A 22082-nucleotide genomic window follows, 5' to 3' on the forward strand; every position below is an offset into this window, starting at 1 on the left:
CTAAAGTAATGCTATAAGGGCAGTCTAGTTACTATGCCACTGCTGGTACCACTGCCCCGGACCACTGCCACTAAATTCTTGCTGTTATTGCTTCCATCAGCCCCATAGGTAATTAAAATTGTCCCTCATTTTTATATTACCTCCTTAAGATTCAAAATCGTGCACAAGAACATCTGATTGGCTGAACCTGGTTCACATGCCTGTTGCACCAGAAGACTGTGAGAGCGAAGATCTCGCCTCTTGAGCTTACTTAGTGAGAGGACATTGTATTCAGCTAACCTACCCAGCAGAGTCCACCCAAACAGGAAAAATATTTGGATCCTGAGTGCCACAGAAGTGAAGAATGAAAAGGAGAGGAAGGAAAAGAAGAGGAGTGTGTGGGGGGGGAATGGAGGAAAGGGAAGAGGAGGAGGAAAAAGAGGAAGGGAAGACACCCATGGTTGTCTCCTTTAGCCCCTGCTGGCTTGGGGACAGGGTCGGGGGGTGCTGTCTGCTTAAAGCTGTCTGTTCCAATGTCCGCCTCCTTATTCTCAGTAGATGATCTTACATTGTATTTCAAAAATGGTAGCCGTACGGCCCAGACCTCTCAACTTGTTGCTTCTACCTTTAAAACATATCCTCCACACTCTCCTTTCCTGCTGTCCTTTTTATTTTAGTAAAAGAGCTGGCTGTTCCTGCTCTTGTTCAAGGCTAATTTTCTCATTTGTATTCATGATCTCATTCACGCTTGTCTTCTCCAGGACTTTTCTTCAGTAATTAAGACTTTCTTTCCTCTCTTTCTTTTTAAAAAAAATTTCTTTAAAGTAATCTCTACACCCAAAATAGGGCTCAAACCCATGACCCCGAGATCAAGAGTCATACGCTGCACTGATTGAGCCATCCACATGCCCCCCGTCTCTTTGTTAAGATTACTAAATAATATCTATGCCAGAAATCTTTGAATGCTAGAGATATAAAGATGTATTTGATGCAGTTTTGAAGGAGTTAGTATTTAATAGGGAAAAATAGACACAAAGAGTTGGTTGCAGTGCAATTATTTGCTCATAATCAGAATTATTTGTGTAAGTCGTTTACTTTCTGGTTATCCTTTAGAGTGTTAACATCCCTTTGTTCTCTGCTGTGTCTTCAGCATCTGGTACCTAGTTGGTACTCAATAAATATTATTGCATGAACAACGAGAAGCAAGCACAGGGCTCAAGGATCCCAGAGGAGGGGTGGTTGACTCAGCCTAGAGTCAAGAGCAGTATCTTCAAGGTTTAAGGTCAGCAGGGAAGAGACGAGCGAAGAGTACCAGGCAGAGACAGGAGCAGGAACAAAGGAGGGACTGAAGAGGAGGTGGACGGCATGAGCCGTTAGGTGTTAAATAGTTCTTAACAGTTAACATTTATGGAGTGTTTACATACGCATTCTAAGTATTCTGTGATAAGGTATGATTCCCACTGTAGAGAAGAAGAATAACTTGGATTCTTAGGGGCCACTTAGCCTATAAACATTAGAGCAGGGATTTCGTTTGGGTTCTTTCTGGCTGCAAAGCCTGGTCTTAAATCTACCCTGTTCGACTCATGTGGTTCTCCAACTTGGCCAGTCATCAGATCTCCCGAGGGGCTCTGCCTGGCTCTGCCCGGGATACTGAATCCAAACTTCCAGGGGCAGAGCTTAGAGATCCCTAGTGTCATCAAGTTCTTGGGTGCTTGCCGGATGACTGGCCTGGTCCTGCCTCTGGTGTCCAGAGCCAAGTCACCGATCAGACCACGGCAATCTGGTGTTCCTCCGGGTCTTTGACCGCATCCTGTAGGGGTGGGGGCAGAGTCTGAAGGATTTTAGCTGGAAACTGACGTCTCAGATACCCAGGTTTGCACCCCACTTTGGCAGCAATGTGAAGGATAAAGTTGAGGGTACAGGTTGCAAGCAATAAGAACATTTATCTTTAGATTTCTGCCGCAACTGATCCTTCCTTTCTGCCCACAAATATTCTCAAATCTCTATTTTTTTCCTCATAGTCTTGCCAGTCTTTCAATTATGTGAGTTTCCTCTTTTTCCTTGCTAAATTCTTAAAAGAAACAGCTGTGCTCAATGGCAGGTTTCAGTCAGGTCAAGAAATACTGCTTCGTATGTTCTTCATTCTTGCCTGACCTTTAAAATGCAGCTTCCCTTCCGTTGTCCTCTGCTCTCTCTAAGGTCATCTTTCATTCAGTAAATACTGAATGTTATTTGCAAGCTGGTCCTTTCTCAGATTTTGGGTTGAAATGGAGTCCAAGAAAGGGATTAAAGGAATGAGAGTATGGGTCAGCGGCAGAGTAATCAGTCAACAAAGTGTCGTGTGCCAACCTGTTCCCGAGCCAGAGGCACGCACAGATGGCCCACACGCAGTTATAAGTCAGAGGATCCTCCATCTGAAGACGGATGGAGGATCTGATGGAAAATTACTTTGGTTTTCGATAGGCTGAGTTTGCGGAGAAGAGATTTGTAGTGGACATACGCACTGTCACTTGGCTGAGAAGGGGTTACAAGCTAGACAAACAGATGTGGTCGGTCACAACGTGAAGTGGTAAGCCTCAGTGCCTTTTACGCATTAAATTCACAAAATGTTTCTATAATAATTTGTACCTTTGTAGTTGTTTATATCTTGAGTCAAAGTCTTCTGCTTATGATAAATATATCATGAGGGGTTTAGTTTATCTTGATGTACTATTGTTTAAAACGACACAAGGATTCAATCTGACTTTTAGATTTGGATCATAATTGTATAAGAACCTCTCAAATGGTTGCATTTTAGTAGACTAAAAAAGTACTCTTTTTTGGTATATTTTATGTACTCCTTCCCCTCATTTTCTGTTTTCTTTCTTTCTTTCTTTCTTTCTTTAAATATTTTTATTTACTTATTTGACACAGAGCGAGGGAGCACAAGCAGGGGGTGCAGCAGGCAGGCAGGCGGGGAGGAGAAGGAGGAGGAGGAGGGGAGGGAGAAGCAGGCTCCCTGCCGAGCAAGGAGCCCGACGTGGGGCTCGATCCCAGGACCCTGGGATCCTGACCTGAGCCGAAGGCAGGTTTCACCGACTGAGCCACCCAGGCGCCCCTCTGTTTTTCTGTTTTCAATTCAGGCTGTATGTCCCTCATTTTATTTTTTTCTGCTCATGCTATTTTTCTTTTTATTGCTTTATTCCCCACTAAGTTGTCTCAATAAAGAATGAACATCAACCTATTTTGTTTTTTAAAGTTTTGCATCAAATTTTTACTGCTTTTGGTTCGTTTGTTGTCGTTATTGTTACGAAATGTTTCCTGAAGCTGGGTAAGCAGAAATAACACTCAGACTTGTTTGCAAACCTTCTTCTCTGGGTAGGACTCATCAGTATCATTGCATGACCTTTAAGTTGTAAGACCCTGCGAGGGGAACATATTGAAAATAGGCCATAAAACTGACCATAGTTGGGGCAATTATCTAAAGAAGGAAGCAAAAATTTAGGATGCCCAAGTCCTGTTTTATTATGTGCCATTTATTTAATGTGAAGTTGAACAATTTTTTGTGCCTTTTTTTTTACAGCTATATACAAGTATTAGGAAACTTATAAACATTTCAGAGATTCAAAACTTTTTATGAAGAATTACATATAAATCTTAAATATCAACTCTATTATATATGATATCTATAATCCAAGCAATTTTTTCAAAGCAATGAGAAGCAGCATAATGTAGTTAAAAGAAGCTATGTGGACTTGTGCTTGAATCTTCAATATCCCCCTTGCTAGGTACTTTTCAAGTCACTTATCTGACTTTCTAAGCCTCAGTCACCTCATCTGTAAGGCTATTAACAGCTAGTTCAGATGATTTTTGTGAGAAAGAAAACAGCGGCTCCCATCTAATGAACATTTCTATGAGCCACAGTCAGGATATGCCTTGTCTCTCTTATCCTCACAGAGACTTGCAAGGTAGCTGCTAGTATTATTATCATTGTTATTATTATCACAACATTATATGTTGATGAGGCAACTAAGACTTAGGGAGATTCGGTAATTTGCTAAAACTACCAAAATTACCAAATTTGGTCATTTCCTAAGAGTTTGAGTATTGAAGGTGCCTGGGTGGACCAGTCAGGTAAAAATCAGGCTCTTGATCTCAATGCAGGTCTTGATCTCGGGTCACAGGGTTGGGAGTTTAAGTCCTGTGTTGGGCTCCATGCTGGCTGGGGAGCCTACTTAAAAAAAAAAAAAAAAAAAAGAGTTTGAGGATTCAATCCGTTTTGATTTTAAATTTTGTATTTTTTGGGGGGATGCAATCAGTTTTGTCCAACTTTAGAACTTTATTTTTTTTCTAATATTAATCACATTAAAATTTTTTTATTTATTTGTCAGGGAGAGAGAGCAGAAACAGGGGGAGCAGCAGGCAGAGAGAGAGGCAGAAGGGGAAGCACACTTCCCATTGAACAAGGAGACCAACATGGGGCTCCGTCCCAGGACGCCAGGATCATGACCTGAGCCGAAGGCAGCTGTTTAACTGACTGAGCCACCCAGGTATCCCCAGAATTTTAATTTTTAAATGAAATCATCACAGATGTCACACTGAACCTTGTGTCTGACCTACAGTACAAGTATTACACTGGTTTTTCAAACCTGTTTCCCACACTCGGTAATGCAAATGAAGCTGATAGCCATCTTTCCCATCTTAGGATACAAAGTAAAGGTAATCTCCAAGTTACAAGTTCTCAACATAATAAAAATAGCCTATGTTTTTAAGTTATTGCCAAGTACTATGCATGAAGCACTTTACACGTGATATTTGATGCTCGCAGGGGCCTTATAGTATAGGGACTGTCATTAGCATCATTTGACAGATAGGAGACTCAGGCCCAGAGAGATCGAGTAACTTGCCCAAGATCACACAGCACCCAGCAAAGCTGGGATCTGAGCAGTGAGTGCCGAGCATATGGGCCACATTATTTCTATATGTTTTGTAGACCACAGTGCCTAGTGGCTGCTCAACAAATATTTGTTAGTTGAGTAAAAGAATGAATGAACTAATGAATGAAGCAAGCGCGACCTCTCCTTTACCCTTCTCCCACCAGGCCTTCCGTTGGTTACTGACTTACTGGTACCACCATCGGATATGATCCGAGCTACTGTTTCTTCCCCATGATCCTCTTCCTTCTGTCCGCTCAAGAATTAAGTAGTGGCTGTACCCAAGCTCTCACATATGGCCAGATACGGTGGTTTGGTCTCTTGTTGAGGGGCTTGGGGGAAGGAGGCTGGAAGCTTGCCCTGGGCTCTTGTGGGCCGTGCGTTGTGGGTGTTCACACCGTGGAGTGTCCCTGTGGTTTTTTCATTTATTTCCTTATCATTTGATCATATAACAAATTTTATTGAACACTAAGTACTTGCTTTGTGTCTGCTTGGGTGCTTAGGATGCTAGGTGTCCTAGTGATACGAGAGTGTTGAGAGCAGATGAGGTCTCTGACTATTGAATTGAGGGTCTAATAAGGGAGGGGAAGGAAACAGTCAAGCAATTCGGATGCTTTGGGAAGCAGAGGGTGCAGGGGGATGCGGTCGTCTCCTCAGGATCGCTGTAGGAATCCCCCAATGGGCTCTGCCTCCCACTGAGTTGCCTTCATAGCAGCAAGAGGGAGCTTCCTTGTTTATAAATCTTGCTAGATACTCACTGCCTTTTTTTTTTTTTTTTTAATTTACTTGACAGAGATCACAAGTAGGCAGAGAGGCAGGCAGAGAGAGGGGGAAGCAGGCTCCCCACTGAGCAGAGAGCCCGATGCGGGGCTCGATCCCAGGACCCTGGGATCATGACCCGGGCCGAAGGCAGAGGCTTTAACCCACTGAGCCACCCAGGCGCCCCAATATTCCCTGCTTTATAAATCTTCAGTTGATATCTGTTGCCCTTAGGATAAAATCCAAATTCCTTTAATGTGTCTCACACAAAAAAAGTTCCCATCCCTACCTTGCATTTATAGCTACCTCTCAGTATAAAAATGTTTAGGAGCTCAAGCTTGAACTTTTCCTCGTGTTTTTTAGTTTCTTTTTTGGAAACTGCATTGTAGTACAGTTATATACTTTTGTACAATTGTACAATTTTGCTTTTTATAATTTTGAATTATTTTTTAAGGAAGAGAAAAAACGGATCAAGTTAATGTAAAGGATATATAATTTTTAAGATTTATTTATTTGGGAGAGAGAGAGCATATAAGCAGGGAGAGGGGCAGAAGGAGAGGAAGAAAGAAAATCCTCAAGCAGACTCCCCGCTGAGCACCGAGCCCCATGACCTTGAGATCACAGCCTGTGCCAAAATCTAGAGCAGGCTGCTTAACTGACTGAGCCACCCACGTGCCTGTAAAGGGTATAATTTTTAAAAGCACATTTAAGAATTAGTACCTTGCAAGCACCGCCCCCCCAAGAATGTTGTGGGGGGTCCACAATAATCAAAAAGCCTTTCTGCTTATTAACACTCTCAAAAAATACTTTTAAGATTCTAATTTTATCAAAATAGATACAACTTCAGTCAGTATACTTAAAAATTTATAAGATTGTCTGAAATGAGGCCTGTATCACCGTGGTTCTTTCATAAACGTGCTTGCTAACCGGTGTTTCTGGTATAATTTCACCATCTGACCATCTTGTAAAAGTGCTTATTTTCACATATGGTCATTCCATTTTCTGCTAAATGGGCATTCTATAAAAGGTAACATTTTCTAGAGCACCTGCTGAACATGACATTTCTGTGAAATTTAATAATGTTATTGCTAATATTCTCCCCCAGGCTTGGCAAAATTGCATATACCTTACTGAAACCTTACATACTCATTTCCACTGTACTAAATTTGTGATACTCATACTGAATTAGATGTGACCATGAATTAAATAGACAGAATTACTTGGGTGTTCAACCAGTTATTTTCTCCTATATGTGAAGGTTGTAGTTTAAACATATTCAGTGGCAAAAAATTATTTCCAGAGCACATTTATTAATTATGGCTTTATTTCTATCAACATGGATCGCTGTAGGAATACTTATACTTAACAAGAGTTAAGTATAAATAAGACTGTGCTTTGTGAAAAGTGACAGAGTATGGATTTTTAAAAATTTGTTAAGACTTCAGTAAATGTCATTAATGGTGGTTATAGTCAATACAGTGCTTCCTTTTTTTTTTTTTTTAAGATTTTATTTATTTATTTGACAAAGACAGACACAGCAACAGAGGGAACACAGCCCACATTGGGCTTCTTGCTCAGCGGGGAGCCTGCTTCTCCCTCTCCCTCTGCCTGCTGCTCCCCCTGCTTGTGCTCTCTCTGTCAAATAAATAAAATCTTTAAAAAAATGAATATACACAGGCTTTTTTTTTTTTCCATGATGAAAAATGTAGTTAAAGAAGTCAGGGGCAGTTAAAAAACAAAGACAGAAACACTAGCCAGAAAAGGGGAAAACAGTGCTTTAGTTTGCTTTGGCTTAACTACCTGCAACTTTCACAGGTATTGAACCGATCTTGCTTGAGTTCCTGGGGTCAATCCCATTTGGTCAGAGTGGACAATCCCTTTTATATGTGGCTGCATTTGGTACACCAGTATCATGTTGAAGATTTTTGTGTTTATACTTAGAAGAGATACTGGCCTGTAGTTTTCTTCTGATGTCTTTCTTTGCTTGGATCGGGGTGATATTGACATCATAATAGATGATTTGGTTTCTGCCTCTTCATTTTTGGAAGAGTTTGTAAAGTATTCAGGTTAGTTTTTCCTTAATCTATGCACTTTAGGTGTGGCTCCGTATATATATTTGCAGCTTAAACTTATGATTTGCAGCATATGGCCCCAAAATGTATTCTACATGGTAAGTAGCATGTAGGAGACAGGGTCTACAATATGGTATGTAACTTTCTCTTTCTGTGTTGGAAAGGTAGAGTAGAATGCACGTACAGAATTCTGATGAGATTATTTTTCTCAATTTTCTGGTTCATTGCAGGGTACCTAAGAACTGCTTACAAGCCGTTGTACAGCAATTTTTATTCAGAGCTGATATCTTTTGGCTGCACGTATATTAACAGATGATAGAAGGGCATGAAATCATGGCACTGTATTTACCAGATAGTATTTTGGAAAACTCTCTCTCTCCTATACTAAGGCTTTTGAGTATATTTCTACCACTAAATTCCTGCAATCCACACAGGTTTTCTAGTTAAGCAATCTGGTTTGGAAAGGTTAAGATTGGGAAAGGGAATTATCATAGACAGGGTTGAGAAACTTTGGGCTATTAATGCTTTAAAACAAGCATTATATCACTACAATTTTTTTTTTTTTTTTTAAATATCACTACAGAATTTTAAGCAAACGTTTTCATGTTGGGCTTACTTGCCAGGGAAGTGAATGTCTGGAAATCTACCACTGAGCTGCTGAGATGCTGCCAAATAAAATGTTTATTTTACAGGGATGTGTTCGATTTAATGCCAGTGTATATTGCCATAATAAAAAGGATTGCTTGGCCACTCTGCCCTAACAATAGGTAAAAAGCTGAACGCATTGGAAGAGTAACAACTCTTCTTGCATCTGTGAGAGAGGAGAAGACACAGGGCCAGATAGGCGATTACAAAGAGTCCAGGGCATAGACTCTTAAGTAGAAGCTGCTGTGGGATCGAGTCCAGGGTTAGGGAAACCGGAACTATAAGTGATGAGCTACTGAAGATGCAATGTGGACAAGTCACAGGGGGACCCCACAATTTTATGAGTTTTACCTCCATGAGTTCGACCAGGTTCCTAGAGTAAATATCAGAGAAAAATCCCCTTGTGCTTTCAGTAAGAGGAGGGAAAAAGGAATCATTTTGGAATCCCCCAGAGCACTCCCTTCTTAACACAAAGAAACTAGTTAACAAGAACCTAACCTGCTGGGGTGTTATCAGAGCTTAAACTGACCTGGGGGAAGGGAAGTCCCCAACTCAACTCACTCTAGCCATCTCATCCCATTGTCCCACCTAAAGGGAGAGAAAACAACAGAGAAACACTTGTGAAGCTCCTAGTCCAAAGGCGTAGGCTCACTAAAAGACCAAGACTGAACCGCAGGACTTCTAGAACTCTCCCCCTACTCCCACACCTTACTGCTACATTACTAAAGTCCTACCTATTGCAGTTCCTTTTACCTGGTACACCATGTCCTGCTATAAAGAAAAAATTCAAGGCATCCTAAAAGGCAAAAAAACATCACTGGAAGAGGCAGAACAAACTCAGAATCAGATGTGGGCAGGGATGTTGGAATTATCATTCACAGAATATTTTGAGATGGAAATCCTAAGAATCAAAAAGAAGTACTGGAGGTCAAAAACATTGCAGCAGAAATGAAGAATGACTTCAGTGACCTTAGTAGTCGACACAAGGAAAGAAGAACCTCCGGCTTGAGGATGTATCAATAAAAACTTTAAAAAGTGAAAAGAAAAAAGAGAATAGTGACTCAAAAATATCAGAAAAAAAATCAGAACAAGGACAGTGGAGCAACTACAAAAGGTATAACCTACACATAATGGGAATATCACAAGAAAGAAAGGAAGGGAACAGAAAAAATACTTAAAACTGATGACTGAGAATTTCCCCTAAATAATGTCAGACACCGAACCACAGATTCAGGGAAGTTAGGGAATACCAAGCAGGCTAATTCCCCAAAAACTATCCATAGGCATATAATTTTTAAACTACAGAAAATAAAAAATAATGAAAAAATCCTGGAAGAAACCGGAGGTAAAAACCACTTCACTCATAGAGGAACAAAGATAAGAATTACGTACACCTTCTCCTCAGAAACCATGCAAGCAAGAAGAGAGTTGAGTGAAATATTTAGTGTTCAGAGAGATCTCCCACCAACATAGACGTCTTTATCCTAAGAAATTAGGCTTCAAATAAATGAAAGAGAAATAATCTTTCTCATACAAAAATCAAAGGAACTTGTTTTCAGTAGATCTGCATTGCAGGAAATGTTTTAAACAAACTGTATAAAGAGAAGGAAAATGAGATAGGTCAGAAACTGGGGTCTATTCTATATAAAAGGAAGAGCACTGAAGAAAAATAAAGTAAAAATATAACATTTTTCTTATTCTTAACTGAAAATAGATACAGTTCAAAATTATAGCAACAATGTATTTGATTATGTATGCTTATGTATGTGTCTTAATTATGTATATATATGTATGTTTATATTTGCCTATATAAAGATGAAATGAATGACAGCAATGATATATGGGATAGGAGGGAGAAATTTGGATTATTTTATTATTGTAAGGTACTCACCTGTGAAGTGGTAGTTTATTTGAAAGTGGACTTGGGTTAGTTGTAAATGTATATTGCATACTCTAGGCAACCACTAAGAAGAATTTTTAAAAAAGAAGCATAATGTGTATGCTATCAAAGGACAGAACATGGAATCATATGAAATGCTCACTAAAAACCACAAAAGATGGGAAAAGAGTGGAAGACAAAAATAGGAACAAAGAACAGGGCAACAAATAGAAAACAGAAAATATGGTAGCGCTCAACACGATTATATCAATAATCACTTTGAATGTCAGTGGTCTAAGTGTACCAATTAAAAGAGATTGTCAAGGTGTATCAAAAACCAAGAATTATATGTTGTCTTCAAGAAACCCACTTTAAATAGAAAGACACATATAGATTAAAGGCAAATAGATGGGGGAAATATATCATGCTAACAGGAATCAAAAGAAATTGGGAGTGGGGTTATGTCAATTTCAGACAGAGGAAACTGGAAAGCAAATTATCAGGGATAAAGAAGCACATTACATTAATGATAACGGGGTCAATTCTCCAGGAAAACATAATAATCCTTAACATGTATGTGCCTAAAAAGAGTGTCAAACTGCATGAGGCAACAACTAATAGAACTGCAAGGAAAATAGATGATTTGGGGCACCCGGGTGGCTCAGTTAAGCATTCCACTCCTGGTTTTGGCTGAGACCATGATCTCAGGCCTTGAGTGGGACTCTGTTCAGCTGGGAGTCTGCCTGAAGATTCTCTCCTGCCCCTCTCCTGCACTTGCTCTCTCTCATGCCCTCTGTCTCTCTAAAAAAAATAAATCTTTTTTTTTTTTTAAGATTTTATTTATTTATTTGACAGACAGATTACAAGCAGGCAGAGAGGCAGGCAGAGAGAGAGAGGAGGAAGCAGGGTCCCTGCTGAGCAGAGAGCCCGATGTGGGGCTCGATCCCAGGACTCTGGGATCATGACCTGAGCTGAAGGCAGAGGTTTAACCCCCTGAGCCACCCAGGCGCCCCTAAAAAAAATAAATCTTAAAGAAAAAAAAAACCCACCTCTCAGTAAGCTAGGAATAGAGGAAAATTTCTTCCACTTGATAAAGAATATCTACAAAAATGTACAGTTAACATCATACTTAATGGTGAGAAACTCAGGGCTTTCCCACAAAGATCAGGAACAAGGTGAGCATCCACCTCTCATCCCTCCTTTTCAACATGGCACGGTATGTATTAGTGCTACGGTCTGAGTGTTTGGGGTCCCCCCAATTCATATGTTGAAATCCCATCCCCCAAAAGGGATGATATTAGGAAATGGGGGCCTTTGGGAACTGACTGGGTCATATGAGCGTGGAGCCCTCATGAATGGGGTTAGTGCTCTTATACGGGACACCCTAGGGAGCTCTCTTGCCCCTTCCACCACACGGGGATACAGTGAGAAGTGTGTAACCTGGACGAGAGCATTCGTCACCAGACCATATGGGCCACCTGATCTCTGACTTCCTACTTCTGGAACTGTGAGAAACACATTTCTGTTGTATGTGGCATTTTGTTTCACAGCCCAGACTAAGACAACTAGACCAGAAAAGAAAAATAAAAGGTAAACAGATTGGGAAGGAAGAAATAAAATGGATTGCCTTCACACGTAAAATGTATTATTGGGATTCTTCTGAAGCAGTTGGCAAATTTTTTTTTTCATTTTTCAGTAACTTTTTTTAAAAGACATATACACTACTTATTAGAATAAAGGAAATATTTCCTTCTGTAATTACCTTCTTTAAGAATTATAATATCCCTCTCCTCTTTATTATAGCAGCTTTATTGATACACAATTCACATGCACAGTTTTTTGAAGTGTGCATCCAGAGGTTTTTAGTCTAATAGGTGTATGTATGTAGCTATTCCCCATTGTCAATTTTATTTTATTCATTCTTTTTTTTTTTTTTTTTTGAGAGAGAGAGAAAGTGCAGGCATGCACGTGTGCACACACACAAGCGTGGGAGGGGCAGAAGTAGAGGGAGAGAATCTTAAGCAGCTTCTACATCCAGTGTGGAGCTGATCTGGGGTTTGATCTCGATCCTGAGATCATGACCTGAGCCAAAACCAGTTGTGTTGTATGCTTAACTGACTGAGCCACCCAGGCTCCCCACCACTGTCAATTTTAGAACAATTTCATTAGAGAGGTTAGTTTTTAACTTTTATTCTTCTTTTTTTTTTTAATTAAGATATATATAATGTATTATTTGTTTCAGGGCTACAGGTCTGTGACTCCTCAGTCTTACACCATTCACAGTGCTCTCCATAGCACACGCCCTCCCCAGTGCCCCTCCCCCAGCCACTGCATCCCTCCCTCTCCCCTCCAGCAAAACACTCAGTTTGTTTCCTCAGCTTGAGAGTCTCTCATGGTTTGTCTCTCCAGTTTTGTCTTGTTTCATTTTTTCCTCCTTCCCCTTTGATCCTCTGTTTTGTTTCTCAAATTCTTCCTATCAGTGAGATCATATAATTGGTTTTCTCTGATTGATGTCATTGCAAATGGCAACATTTCATTTTTTGATGGCTGCATAGTATTCGTGTGTGTGTGTGTGTGTGTGTGTGTGTGTGTATGCCACATCTTTATCCTTTCTTCTGTTGATGGACATCTAGGCTCTTTTAACTTTCATTCTTTATACCCTTTTTAAAACCATTTTAACCATTTTCAAGTGTGTAGTTCAGGGGCATTAAGTCCATACCCAGTGCTGTGCAGCCATCACCATCATCTATTTCCAGAACTTTTCATCATTCTCAACAGAAACTCCCCATGAGACAGTAACTTCCCATTCTTCTCAGCTCCTGGCAACCAACACTCTACTTTATGTCTCTGTGAGTTTGATGATTCTGAGTACTTCCTGGAAGTGGGCTCATTCATTATTTGTCCTTCTGGATCTTGCTTATTTCATTTCGCTTAATGCCTTTAAGATTCATCCATGTCATAGCATGTCAGAATTTCCTTCCTTTTTAAAGGCTGAGTAATATTTCACTGTGTATGAGTGTGTGTGTGTGTGTGTGTGTGTGTGTAAAAACATTTTGTTTATGCATCCATCTGTCAATGGACTTTTGAGTTGTTTCCACCTTTGAGCTATTGTGAATAATGCCTCTGTGACTATTGGCATACAAGTATACAAGTTCTTTTGGGTGTATACCCAGAAGTAGAATTGCTAGATCATATAGTAATTTGACTTTCAGTTTTTTAAGGAACTTCCATACTGTTTTCCACAGTGGCTGTACTGTTTTACATTCTCAGCAGTAATATACAAGGTTTCCAGTTTTTCCACATCCTCACCAGTACTTGTTATTTTTCATTTTTATGATAATAGGCATTCTCATGGTTGTGAAAAGGCATCTCATTATGGTTTCGATTTGCATTTATCTAATGAGTAGTGATATTGAATATCTTTTCATGAACTTAGGAGCCATTTGTGTAACTTCTCTTGAGAAATGTCTGTTGAATTTTTTTGCGTATTGTTAAACTGGGTTGTTTGTTTTAGTTGTTTAGTTATAGGAGTACTTTATACAGTCTGGATGTTAATCCCTTACCAGATATATGCTTTCCAAACATTTTCTACCATCTGTGGGTTCTCTTTTCACTTTCGATAGCATCTTTGATTCACAAAATTTCTAACTTTGATGACATCCAGCTTATGAATTTTTTTGGTTGTTGCCTATGACTTTGGAGGTCATATCCATTGCCAAATCCAATATGATGAAGATTTTTCCCTGCTTTCTTCTAAAAATCTTATAGTTTGAGCTCTTCTGTTTAGGTCTTTGATTCCTTTTGAGTTCATTTTTGTGTCTGGGGCAAGATAAGGATCCAACTTCAGTCTTTTGTATGCATATACAGGTTCCCCAGTGCTGCTTATTGAAAAGACTGCCCTTTCTGCATTCAGTATTCTTGGCACCCTTGTCAAAAATCAGTTGACCATATGTGAGGGTTTATTTCTGTGCTTTCTATTTTTTTGCATTAGTCTATATGTCTCTCTTTTTGCCAGTATATTTGGTTACTACAACTTTGTAGTAAGTTTTGAAATCAGGAAGTATGAGTCCTTTAACTTTCTTCTTCTTTTTCAAGATTGTTGGGTCCTTTGAGATTCCATATGAATTTTAGGATGGGTTTTGTCTCTGAAAAACAAAACAAAACAAAAAACCACCACTGGAATCTTGACAAAGATTACTGAATGTGTAAATTGCTCTGGTAGTATATTAATTTTTCTAGAATTGTAACAAAATGCCATAAATTGCATGGCTTAAACAACAGAAGTTTATTGTCTAACTGTTCTGGAGGCTAGAAGTGTTAGGGTTGGGTCCCTTCTGAAAGTTGTAATAAAGAGTGCTTTCTCATGCTTCTCTCTCTCTCTCTCTCTCTCTCTTTTTTTTTTTTTTTTAAAGATTTTATTTACTTATTTGACAGACAGAGATCATAAGTAGGCAGAGAGGCAGGCAGAGAGAGAGGAGGAAGCAGGCTCCCCGCTCAGCAGAGGGCCGATGCAGGGCTCAATCCCTGGGATCATGACCTGAGCGGAAGGCAGAGGCTTTAACCCCCTGAGCCACCCCGGCGCCCCTCCCATGCTTCTCTCTTATCTTATGGTGGGTTGCTGGCCAGTTTTGCTGCATCACTCTGATATCTGTATTCATCTCCAAATGGTGTTTCTGCTCTGTATCTGTCCCTCTGTCCACATGTCCCCTTTTTATAAGGACACTAGTTTTATTTTTAGTGACCCACCCTGCTTCCGTATGACTTTATCATGTTGATAATTACAATTGCAATGGCCCTGTTCCAAATAAGATCACGTTATGGGTGTAGAGGGTTAGGACTTCAACATATAAATTTTGGATACCACAATCCAGGTTTCCAGTAAGTAGCTTAACTTACCAATATTAAGTCTTCCAGTCCATGGACATAGGACATCTTTCTACTTATTTATGTCTTTAATTTTTTCCAGCAAAGTTTTGTAGTTTTTAGCACACAGGTCTTTCACTTCCTTGGTTATATTTATTCCTACATATTTTATTCTTTTCATTGCTACTGTAAACAGAATTTAAAAAAACATTTTTTTAAAGATTTTATATATTTGACAGATCACAAGTAGGCAGAGAGAGAGAGGGGAGGAAGCAGGCTCCCTGCTAAGCAGAGAGCCTGATGCGGGGCTCGATCCCAGGACCCTGAGATCATGACCTGAGCTGAAGGCAGAGGCTTTAACCCACTGAGCCACGCAGGCGCCTGCAGAATTATTTTTTAAATTTTCTTTTCAGATTGTGTATTGTTATCAATAGAAATGCAACTGATTTTTAAGTGTTGGTTTTATGTCCTGCACCACTGTTCATTTCCTTTATTAGCTTCTGATAGTTTTTCTCATGATATCTTAGGGTTTTCTATATGTCATTATGTCATAAACAAACAGAGATCATTTTACTTCTTCCTTTACAATTTGGATTTGTTTTATTTCTTTTTCTTGCCTAGATCCTCTGACTAGAACATTTAGTCCTGTGTTGGACAGAAGTGGTTAAAGAGGACATCCTTGTTTTGTTCCTGATCTTAGGGGAAAAGCTTTGTCTTTCATCATTGAATATGATACTAGCTCTGGGTTTTTCATATATGACGTGTATCAGGTTGAGGAGTTTATCTTCTATCCGTGGTTTTCTGATTATTGTTATTATTATTAGATGCTGAATTTTGCCAAATACTTTCTCTGTTTCAGCTCTAATAATTATGTGGGCTTTTCTCCTTCATTCTGTTTTTGCTTGTTTGTTTTGGGTTTTTTTTTTAAGTATGTTTGACACAAAATATTACATTCGTTACAGGTGTACAGCGTAGTGATTAAACAAGTCCACGTATCCTACTATGTTCATCCCAGCTGTGGCTACCAGCTGTCACCAGACAATGCTGTCATGACCCCACTGAATATATTCCCTATCCGATAGGTTTTAGTCCCATGACTTACTCATTCCATAACTGGAAGCTGGTATCTCCCACTCCCCCTCACCAATTTTGCCCATCCCCCTCCCTTCTGGCGCCCATCCATTTGTTCTCTATATTTATAGGTCTTATTCCACTTTTAGTTTGTTTATTCATTTCTTTTGCTTTTTAGATTCCACATATAAGTGAAATCATATGGTATTTGTCTCTGTCTGACTTGTTTCACTTAGCGTAATACCCTCTAGATCCATCCTTGTCACAAATGGCTAGATCTCATCCTTTTTATGGCTCAGTGATATTCCATCCATATATATGATGAAAAATATATATATGTATATATATTCACGTCTTGGCTATTGTAAATAATAATGTCATATACATAAGGGGTGCATGCATCTTTTTGAATTAGTGTCTTTGTTTTCTTTGGGTAAGTACCCAGTAGTGGAATTACTACAGTAATGTGGTGTATAACTTTGATTGATTTTGGTATGTTGAACCAATCTTGCACTCCTGGAATAAATCCCTCTTGATTATTTTAATATGTTAGTGAATGTATCAACCACTACATTTTACTGTGTCTTATTTTCTATAGTACCTTAATCCTTTCCTTGCCAATATCTTAGCAAACAGATCATTCTCTTGTTATACAAATTGTTCTATAATATAATAAACCATTAAACAACACCCAGTTCCATTATGTGAAGGAAATAATATAACTCTGGTAATAATACCCAATAAAACACCAGAAAGGGAAAACTATGGAATGTCTCTATGCATACAAGGCATGGATTATCTCATTTCCAATGATTAAGTACTTAGGAAGCATTTATTGAACTTCTAGTGGGTTCCAGGCACTGTCAAAGTTATTCTGAAGGTGTTTACAAGTATGAAAGGGGAGACAAATAAATTGCTGCCTACCATAGAGTTCAGTACAGTACTATGATAGAAATGTCCATCAGTGCTACGTAATTACATTAGAGGGTATTTTCCTGAAAAAGAGGATGAAGTTAGCCTTGAAAATATTGTGTTACTCTTAAACTGCCTTGAATGGTGGGTCCTGGAGTTAGCCAGGATAAAGAAGAGTTTCATACAGAAGGACTGTCTAGAAAGCGACACTGTGAAAAAGCATAATGATTGGAAAACTACAAAGATTTCCAAATGGGAGATCTGTACAAGAAAGTGTTACAAAATGACATTTTTGAGATAGGTGGGGCCCAGTTCATAAAGCATTTTGTGGGTTTGGTTAAGGAGTCTGAGTGTATTTTTTTAAGACCCCGGGAACCACTGAAAGATTGTAGAGCCGCATGAGCACATTTTTATTTTAGGAGATCATCCTAACGAAGTGCGGACTGTGATTTGAAGGGGGGGAGGGGGAGGGAGGGAGGCGGAAGGCAGAAGGACCGGAAGTGACTGTGCTAATCCCCGCCGGAAGTGGGGAGGGTCTGTACTTGAGCTTCCGCAGCAGCCGGAAGTGGGGAGGGTCTGTCTGTACTTGAGCTTCCGCAGCGACGGGAGGAGAGAGACACATTTCAGAAGTGCTTCATACAAGAATGAGCGGCTGTTGGTGATCAAGAAGGACTGTAAGGTTGGGTTGTTGGAAACGGAATGAGTTGGGGTGTGAAGTTTGAAGGGCAACGATCAGAGAATCAACGGAAGACGGCAACGAGAAGGAGGCGGTGGTGGTTGTCCTGAAGGAATGAAGCTTCATGAAGTGGTAGTTTTTAACGGGGTAGAGCAAAGAAGCTCTCAGGCAAGCCTAGCACGTCGGCGTCTTGGAAGACCTTGCATTGCCTGGTCTCTTCAAACTACTTTCATGGTGGGAAGGAGAGGAATTTAGGGAAGGATAGGGAGACTGTCTCACTTTGGAAGAGACCTAAATAAATAGATAGATAGATAGATAGATAGATAGGGAGACCAAAGCCAAAACCCAAGTGTGGTACACAAACGTTGATTAGAGTTTAGGTTGAAAAAAACTCTTAAGAGACAATTCTGATACAGTTGGAGAAGTTTGAAAATGGAATAATTGTTAGATCTTAGTGAATTTTTGTTAACTTCAGAGAATGTCACAGTTATACTGGGAATATGTAGGAGAATATTCTTATTTTTAGGAGATGCATGCTGAAGCATTTAGGGACGAAGTATTGTAATGTTTACTATTTATTTAAGGACAGAGACAGAAGGAGGTTTACCAAATGGCAAAATATTAACAATAGTTCAGTGGCGGTGCTGGGCATAGAGCTGTTTACAGTACTAAGCTTTCAACTTTTGTGGGTTTTTTTTTAAGTTCCTATTTTAATTCCAGTTAGTTAATGTACAGTGTTAGTTTCAGGTGTACAGTATAGTGATTCTCCACTTCCACACATCACCTGGTGCTCATCCCACAGGTGCACTCCTGAAGCCCCGTCACCTGCATCACCCATCCCCCTACCTAAAGCTTGCGCTTTTTCTCAACGTTTGAAATTTTTCTTAATTAAAAGACTTGGAAAAAATAGGACAGGTTAGGAGTAGGGGACTGTGAGCAGCAATGGGGAGCAAAATGTTAATATTCCTTAAATCTGAGATCGTTGATGGGGAGAATGAGTGGTACATTCTTAAGTCCGCAGGGTAGCGATTCTCAACCTTTGTCACTTCCAAACAGGAGCATGGAAAATAATATTTGTATGGTGCACTGGGGTAACAACTGAGGCATCCACATGGGGCTTATTGAAAAAAAAAATCATTGCATTTCCTGTATGATTTTTATTTTAATTTTTTTAAGGTTTTATTTATTTATTTGAGAGAGAGAGCACATGAACATGGGGGGGGGGGAGTTAGAAGCAGGCTCCCACTGAGCAGGGAGCCCGACATGGGGCTCAGTTCCAGGACCCTGGGATCATGACCTGAGCCAAAGGCAGACACTTAACTGATTGAGCCACTCAGGTGCACTTCCTGTATGATTTTTAAAAGAAAACAAAATAGTATTAGGAAATTTGTAAGTGATGAATTTATATATATATATATATAAAAGTTCCAAATGTATTTAAAAATTTGTAACGAAGAACTTTAAGTGTGGGGCTTGAATTCAGGACCCAGAGATCAAGAATTGCCTGCTCTACCAACTGAACCAGCCAGGAGCCCCCCAGAATATTGTTTAATATCAGATTTTATGCTTCAGTTTTTGAGTCTACCACCAACAAAAAGCTTTGTTCATACAAAAGTGTAACTTTTGTATATTCTCAACTATTAAACTATTAAAACTGTTCTCAACTATTAAAAAATAATAACAGTTGAAATTATATTTAGATGGGGGCTCCTGGGTGGCTCAGTCAGTTAAGCATCTGCCTTTGGCTCAGGTCGTGATCCCAGGGTCCTGGGATCGAGCCCCACATCAGGCTCCCTGTCCGGTGGGAAGTCTGCTTCTCCCTCCCCCACTCCCCATGCTTGTGTTCCCTCTCTCGCTTTCTGTCTCTCTCAAATAAATAAAATCTTTAAAAAAGAAATTATAGAATCTAAAAATGTATACTTTAATTGACAAATACAATGTAGAAAATTTTGTAATAATGCAAGTTGTTTTCTAACTCGTTTGAACTTTCTCCTATCAATTTATTTCAAAGTAATGATGAAGATTTACTTTATAAAACAGGTATGTGTTGTAAGAGGCATGTAGCAAGTTACTAAAAGAGCAGGTCAGCTGCAGAGGGACAGAAGTAGACTATTTATGTGAAGATAAAGATGTGGGGCTGCTACCTACAGCCATGACACCCCTCAGTCCCTGATCACACACTGGGTTGCACAGTGTGCTCCTTGGACAACTGGAACATGAACTTCTCCAGCATCCCTCCGGTCCTTTGTCCTTGGTGGACGGCAGTGCATTTGGTATATGGCTCCGGTGGGAGCCCATGTGGTAGATCACCTTCTTGGCAATGTGGGGCAGTGGGCGTCTGATGGCATTTGTGGTGCTTGCCACCTGTACAGACCGAGGGCCACGCCCTCATATCCTGCACTCCTCTAAGCCTCCTTCTGGGAAGCCTTGAAACAGATCCTCTCAGCTGCGTGACCTCATCCGGCCACAGTGAAAGATGAGAAGATCAGTATTTTTGGTGCCTCTGTCATCCATTCACATCTTGCTAATGTCCAGTAGGTGAGGATTCCTGATTAGGGAAGTCCCAGATTTCAATTAAGGCATGAATTATTCCTGGCAGATGGTAGCTGGAAAAAGAGATTGCATGATCGAGTGCCTTTGGGAAATGCCGTGTCAAGTAAGTGGAGGTATCTTTGCTGTAGGACATCCTGAAGACTTCAGTGCGAGAGCACACATTGCAAGTCTCCAGGAGGAGACTTACTTACAGTGTTCAAAGTTGCCCAGAAATGTTAATCATTGGAGTTTTTTATCGAGAAGCCTTTTGAAGAATAGGTGTGAGACAGAGCACACTGCAAAAAAGGTAGAAAATACCGGAGAGGGTGGTGAAATTTGTTCCCCGTTCTTAATATGCAAAGTTAGATGGAGAAGGAAGGAAGCTGCCTCCCGCTGTGATACATGTTTGGGGAAACAAGTCAGCACAAGGTTTGCTGGCCAAAGACTGGTGCTCGAATCTATTTAGTAGTAATGTTTTTAAAAACCAAAAATTACTATTACCACTGTATGCATTGAAGTGACTTTGGTAGTCAGTCAATGCTATGAGTCATGAAGAGGAAATAAAAAGTATAAATTTTGGAAGGAAGAGACAAAATGTGTTATCAGGAAATGTAAATTGACGAAGAAGCAATTTTTTTAAAAAAGGTTTTATTTATTTATTTGATGGAGAGAGAGAGATCACAAGTAGGCAGAGAGGCAGGCAGAAGGGGAGGGGGAAACAGGTTCCCCACTGAGCAGAGAGCCCAGGACCCTGGGATCATAACCTGATCTGAAGGCAGAGGCTTAACCCACTGAGCCACCCAGGCACCCAAGAGTAAAATGTATTTTTAAATTTTAGAAAAAAATATAATTGAGTTTTCACCTAATTTCCAGGAAAAGGATGATTTTCTCCCTCCTCCTTGGTCCTTTCAAAGTGTAAATTCTTTTCCTTTTCGTTTTCCTCTCCTTTCTTTTCCTTTCTTTCTAATTGTAATTGAAATGTTTTCTTCACACCCTTTGAACTGTCTTGCATACACACTGGGGTGCAGATATCTTTTATGTAGATGCAGATTAAAAGTTAGAATAGTTCTCCTCCAAAGAATTTTTGGATAGTATCAAAATCACTTGTACTTGACTTAGGGATGTGGCACCAGTACAATATAGAGTAAATTTTACACGAGAACTGTGTTCAGGTGTAGGGTAGGCTGCTTGAGGCGGGGGTGGGGTGGGGAGTGGGTAGTGAGTGGGGGGCTCTCTGTGGCGCAGGGCTCATTGGTCGAAAGCTAAAGAACTGCACATCGCGCATGTCGTAGGAAGAATTCACAACTCGGATCAGGAGTTGGACTGAACCTCCAGCATTCCTCCTGAGCTTCTAACCCAGGAACAGATAGGGCGAGGGATGAGGGCAAGTGTGCGCAGCTTCTGTGGCCTCTCTGGGTGGGTCACTGTCCCAGGACCTCCACATGGAAGGTCCGCAAAAGGTAAGTTTCAGAAAGTTGAAGGATAAGAAGAAAACTCCTTGATGTGACTACCTAAAAATAAGAGATAATACACTTTTTAAATGACCTTAAAATTAAACAACGTCATGATAAAAAAAACCCTCCACAAAGTAGGTTTAGAGGGAACATACCTCCACATCATAAAGTCCATTTGTGCAAAACCACTGCTAATATCCTAAATATGGGGAAACGGAGTGCTTATCCTGTATGGTCAGGAGCAAGACAGGTATGTCCACTTTCACCACTGTTGTTTGATACAGAACTGGAAGTCCTAGCCACAGCAATCAGATAGCAAAAAGAAAG

General features: G+C 40.0%; 1 protein-coding gene across 19 annotated transcripts in view; it reads left to right on the plus strand.

The window, feature by feature from the left end:
• Nucleotides 1-22082, plus strand: part of EFCAB2 (EF-hand calcium binding domain 2) — a 143932-nt gene that overhangs the window by 26933 nt on the left and 94917 nt on the right. For 3 of the 19 annotated variants that reach the window (XM_059412555.1, XM_059412552.1, XM_059412558.1), the window contains exon 2: nucleotides 2443-2548. The exons of 13 other annotated variants lie outside the window; for them this stretch is intronic. The gene's annotated coding sequence lies outside the window, so the exon portion shown is untranslated. Of the gene's footprint in view, nucleotides 1-2442; nucleotides 2549-4349; nucleotides 4509-22082 lie in introns of all 19 variants that reach the window. 3 more of the 19 variants (XM_059412551.1, XM_059412554.1, XM_059412553.1) reach the window with 2 other exon arrangements.

Source organism: Mustela nigripes, chromosome 10, assembly GCF_022355385.1.
Source record: "Mustela nigripes isolate SB6536 chromosome 10, MUSNIG.SB6536, whole genome shotgun sequence".
NCBI classification, from domain to species: domain Eukaryota; kingdom Metazoa; phylum Chordata; class Mammalia; order Carnivora; family Mustelidae; genus Mustela; species Mustela nigripes.